Here is a 6,256-nt window from a genome sequence, read left to right as displayed (position 1 = left end):
AAAAAAAAAAAAAAAAAAAAGGAACGGACTGTCCCGGGAGGGGGCTGCCCGCGGGAGGAGGGGGCGCGGGCGGGCGAGGTGACCTGGGGCGGCTGTGCGCGCTCCACAAGTTCCCCTCTCTCTGCAAAGTGTCTGGACTACAATGTTGCTTCCCGGGTGCAGAATAAACCTGGGTGGATTTTGTTGTTGTTTGGCCTCAGACTTCCACGGGGTTGATGGAGGAGGTGGACCCCCCCTCCAGCCCTGTTACTTTTCTCTCCCCCTCTCCGCCTGAGGATGGACAAACAACTTCCCCGGGCGAGGAAAACAACTCTGGCGCCCCCGGGGGGTGCGGGCGTGGAGGTGAGGTGGCCGCCAGCGCCGGGCGCCCAGAGAAGGCAGAGAAAGACTCGCGGGCGGGGGAGGAGGGAGAGGAGGGCGGCTGCGAAACGCCGTGGAAAGGGCGCGAACTTTATTCCGACTGCAGCTAACCAAGGCGGCGCTTTCCTCCCCGGACACTCGCCCGTCTCCGTCCTCTACCCCAGTGCCACCGCCACCGCCGCGCCGCCTCGTCGGGTCCCCTTCCCCCGCGGCCACCCGGGCTTTCCTCGCCCCTCTCAGCCCAGGTGCTCCGCGCGCCGCTGGGGCGAGAGCGAGGGAGGCGGAGGCAGACCCGCCACGGAAAGGAGAGGAAAGGCCCGAAGTTGCGCACAGCTGAGGGGAAAAAGTTTCTGGTGGCGGCGTGTCTTGTGCCGGCCCAGACGCCGGCTTGCGGCGAGGGTTTCCTTCCCCTTCCCCTGGTCTGGGCCGCGGGCCTTGGGCTGGAAACGGCGGCTGAGAGGAAGGAGGCTCCCGCCTCCGCGGTCGCCCGGGGGGGAAGCCCAGTCACATCTGTGGGTGACACTCCGCCGACCCGAGGCGCCCTGCCCGCGAGATGCAGGCTGCAGGCTGAGCGCACACCCGCCGGCAGCTGAAGGACATTTCTTAAATGCAGGCAAAACACACTCCCGGCCGCAAGACTGGGGAGGGGGGAAGCTTAATCATCGTCATCTTTCTTAACTCACACTTTGTGCCAAAAACTTCTCCGCGTTGTGCAGATTTATCATAGCTAGAACAAACTTTCTGCTTATCTGACATGGGAGGAAGGTACAGGTTTCTAGCATAACTCCCTGAGCACTAAGAAATCAGACAGCATAGACTGACTTGGCAGAACAACAGGTTTGATTACCTGTTCCTGCGGCAGAACAACAGGTTTGATTACCTGTGCCTGCTGAAAACAGGAATTCATCCCTCCTTTCTTTCCCTCATCCCCAAGTAGAAGGAGAGACAGCTTCATCGCATCCAGTGGTCAGAATTAAATTTCTTTGAAAAGATGTAGCCTTGGGATTACATCGTTTTATTTTCTTTGAATAGTCCAGGCTTAAGTTTAATACAAGTTTTGCAATAATTTTTTATTTGTTTACTTATTTACTTATTTATTTTGAAGAGCCTTGACTGACAGAGACCAAGTCCCAAGTAGCCACAGCTGTCCTGAAAATGTGATGAGGCTTATTATTCACATGGACCCAGCTTTTTAACACCACACCTGCAGTTCTCTGTACTGATTGAGTCCAAATTCCTGACCCTTTCTAGGCCCTTTAAAGCAGCTTTCAAGTCACTTCTGTATTTGTGGGTTCTGTGCATCGTTTGTTTTGGGGAAATATGTCTGGTAAGCACACCTGCCATATTACTTATACTAAATAACTTTGGGGTTCTAGGCACATGGTTCATCTGGAGGTTTCCAAAGGGAGACAAGATTTTCTCATTCTAGCATAAACCAAAGAATAGATGAGATATCTAACAAGTATCCTTACATATTTAAATTCATATTGTTTAAGAAGGCTCATCTTTAAGTGGTTTGATTAAGGTGTGGAGTATGTTCCTTCATTCTCTAAACATAACTGTAACATCATCCTATAGTTTGTAGAAATTGATTACACAAGGGATAATGATGACCAAATGTGTATTCTGAGCAACTGAGGATCATCACAAGAATTCTCCAGAAATGAGCCAAGTTCTGATGTGTTTTCCTGTATCATGTAGAGATGAGAAAAGCTAGTTGCTAATTTCAGAGTCATTACCCATACAAATCCATTCACACACTTACCGCTTTGGACAAGTGACAGACCAGCAATTGCCAAACAATTGTATTCACACAGTGCATTTTTGGCTGCGCACCTACACTGGCCAACATGCAGAAGTTATTCCGCATCAAGCAACCTGTAATTTACATTCCCCTGATTGGTTCCAGAACTGTCTGTTTTTGATGTTACCATACAAACAATGTATGTGAGGCAAGATGTGTCTCTTTGGGATCCTGTGCCTTTCTGGAAAGTCATCTTTATAAAGATGAGAAACGTGTTGGGCTGAAGATCAGCCCTTGAAGAAGGTGGAAGAATTTATAGAAAGAAGCGAAACCTAGTATGTAAGTGAATTCCACAGCCTCTAATTCCCTCCAGTGGGTGTGTTCAGCAACTGGAATAACACTTTAACCTTTTGTGGCCTGTATGACCTTAAACATCTAAACCTGCCTGACTTTTTCATCGATTTTATTCCATTTGTTCATTGCCCTGGTGTTCTACATTCAAATCACACTGGCTTGCTTTCTACCTGGAATGTTTTCCTACATTTTCCAGTGGTTCTTTCTTACCATCCATGTCTCAGTTCTGATTTCACATCTGCAGGCTTTAGTAAGTAGCTCTGTGCCCGCTACTCCAAATCATCCCTCACCCTTTCTCTCACCATTTATTTTTATCTCTTACCAGTATCTTTGTCTTACTAGTTTATGTGCTCATTATTTTTCTTCAGCTAAAACAAAGGCAAGGATTTTATCAACTTTGTCTGCTTATATCGCTTAAACCCATAAAACAGTACCAGGCACCAAGCAAATTCTTATAAGTATTGTTTGTATGAATGAAGAAATATCAAAATACAGCTGAGCTGTAGTGGCCCAGTGATAGCTCTGCACTCTGCAATGCTGGAAACCATGTGGAAGATTGGGTTTGGTTCCCAGGTAGACCTATATATGCCAAGCATATGTACACATGCCCTTGATCCTGGCTAAATGTACACATCCCATTGATCCTGGCTAACGAGGGAAAGATTGGGGGCGAGACTGCAGCATAAGACTCTGTTATGGGTGTTTGTCCCTCCCTCTTATATTCTTTCTCAAGAAAGAAAGAAAAAAATAATAATTACACTGAATTGATCTGATGACTTGTAAGCCAAACAAGTTCCCTCTTAGAATTTGGAGAAGAAAAAAAAAATAATAATAATAGTTGGTCCTTTTGGGAAATGTAGTGAACACTGTTGATTTACTGTGCTAGCAATCCTCAAAGCGTGGTCTGCGGAACCTCTAAACACCCCCAAGACTCTTTTAGGAAGTTCATGAGGTCAAAGCTATTTTTATAAATTGAGAAGTTACTTGCCTTCCTTGCATTCTCTCATATGTGTACTTCAGTTTGCCAAAGTCAATATGACATGTGATGTCACAACACACCCAATACAGAAGATGGGAGAATCCACCTGTCTTTCATTAAACATTAAAGAGATATGCCAAAAAATTTTAAATCAATGCCACTTTTCTCACTAAACTTTTTTTGGGAAACATTTTCCACTTAAAAAAAAATACTCTTACACAGTTTCTAATGCTGTTCTAACAAATTTTCCAAAAATTTAATGCATTAAACAACACAAATTTATAGTTGTAGAGGTCAGAAGTCTGAAAAAGCTTTCACTAAGCTAAAAATCAATGTATTTATAGACCTGCATTTCTTTCTGGAGACACTAGGGAATTACTTATTTTGTTCCTTTTTTCAACTTCTAGAGCCATTACTTTTCCTTGAGTTGTGGTCCCCTTCCATCTCAAAGCCTAGAATAGGCAGATACATTTTTTTCATGCCACATGTCTATGACACTGACTTTTTTTGCCTCCCTCTGTCATAACTACCCTTGAGATAAACTACCCTGTTTAAAACACTCCCCACCTCCCACCACACACACACACACACACACACACACAGAATGGCTGACCTATAGAATAGCTACTATCCCTTCCTCTGTACCTCAGGTTGAACTCTTAGATTATTCTAAACTAAGTATGATGGCCTTTTTCTTTGCTGTGATTAATTTAACGATGAGCATGGTAGGTAGTTCTAGCCAATAACAGACAAGGGGAAGTCATTGGAGGAACTTCTAGGAAAGATTATTTTATTCATTAAAACTTAAACAAAAGATTAACAGGAAATAAATTGGCTCTTTTTCAACTCTGGACATCAGTATGTGAGAATGTGGCACCTAAATCACTTGCATCCATCTTGTGACCAGAAGAGAACACACACATATACCTGGGATGATAGAGTGGGAAGGTAGAAAGCACCTAAGCTCTTGATGATGTTATTGACTTACTGACTACTGTGGAGTTGGACCTTCTTGTTACGTGAGATACATAATCCCCTTGTCATTTAGACCATCTTGAGGAGTTTGCAGTTCCATTACTTGCAGCTTAAAACTTCCTATAAGGAAATGGCATGTCTGTTTAGAGTTTCCATGTAAGTAGGGATTACCTCCAGTCATTTCTTATGAAATTTATAGATTTTTTTCTAATTCTGAGAAAAAAAGAATCTGTCTAGAAATCAGTAAAATGGGAAAAGTACTATAATTATTATGAGAATTAAAAGTTAATCAATGTAGAAACAATACCAGTTAGAATAAATAAAAGAGCAGAAAATGCTGACAAAGTTGAAAGTTATGGGTGACATTTCCAGAAGTAGTTACTATCTAATCAGTTTATTTTCCTTGTAGCTGTGGACGTGTTATAAGTGTCTGTTCCTGGCACTGTCTGCTACTACTGGTGAGTCATTCTGGCTAATTAAGTAAATAGAAATTTATTTGCATAACAGATTCTTTACAAATCCTATGAGTTATGTTCCAAGAAATAACATGTTTTAGAAACAAAATATGTCCTTAATTGATGATTTTAGCATGTGATTCTGTGTAGTGCTGCTAACCTGGCTAGGAGATTCTGAATGTTACAGTATTCAAATACTATTCAATACATTCACAATAGGCTACAGTGTTATGTAAATAACAAAGAAAAAGAAACAAATGTGTGGAAAAACTGAAATTCAAACAAAAAAAATCAAGTTCAATGTCAAAACCAAAATCTGGTCAGACAAAATGCTTTTATTATTAGAAAAAGATGAGTTGGGCCAGCAGGTGGGATGGTGGTTAAAGGCGCTGGATTCCCACATGGCCGACCACAGTTCGAGTTCCGAACCTGGCAGCTTGCTTTCTTGTTTTCCCTTTTTCTCTTTCTCTGTCCCTGTCTGGTCAAATTTTTAAAAATAGTGGCAAATAGAATTAAATAAATAATTGATTCTTAAAAAAATAAAAGATGACTTTAGGGGCTAGCAGATGACATGGTGGTTAAGACACTGAACTCTGACTTGCTTGATTGCAGTTTAAGTCCTAGACCCAGGGCTTGAAAATCACGCTAGGCACATGTCAAAATCCAGAGGAGAACAGAGGAGAAGGGATTGTGGCATGACCATCATCCTGGGAGGGTGATTTCTCACTGGAATTCCTTCTCTCTGTCTCTCTCTATTTCCAACAAACACACATGCCTTGTGGTAAAAACAAACAAACAGAAAATTAGTTTATATGGAACAATATATATATACTAATGTTCAACTTGAAGATGGTTTCAGACTCTCTTAACAATTTGACCAATGTCAACAAGAAATGAAAGAAGTTTACTTCACGTAGAACCTTTATTAACAAACCAAGGTCAAGGCTATCAGGGAAACTGATATTTTCTAAATTTTAAAAAGACATAGGAATGACTAAAAAGCATATGAAAAAATGTTCAACGTTTCTTATCATAAGGGAGATGCAAATCAAAACCATAGTGAGTTACCACCTAACCCCAGTCAGAAGGGATAAGATTTAAAAAATAAAGAATGATTAGTTCTAATGAGGCTGCCATGAAAGGGGAACCCTCCTTCACTGTTGGTGGGAATGTTAGCACAACCACTGTTCAGAACAATATGGAAATTCCTCAGAAACCTACAAATAGAACTACCATAGGACTGGTGATTCCACTCTTAGATATCTACCCAAAGGATAAGACAGCACTCAGTCAGGAAAACACTTGCACGTCCACGTTTATTGAAACATTCACAATTGCTAGGGCATGGAATCAACCCAAATGTCTTAAGAATGACAAGTGGATTGAAAA

Source organism: Tupaia chinensis, unplaced genomic scaffold, assembly GCF_000334495.1.
Source record: "Tupaia chinensis unplaced genomic scaffold, TupChi_1.0 Scaffold149424_1, whole genome shotgun sequence".
Taxonomy (NCBI): Eukaryota; Metazoa; Chordata; class Mammalia; order Scandentia; family Tupaiidae; genus Tupaia; species Tupaia belangeri.
Note: the sequence above shows the minus strand (reverse complement) of the source record.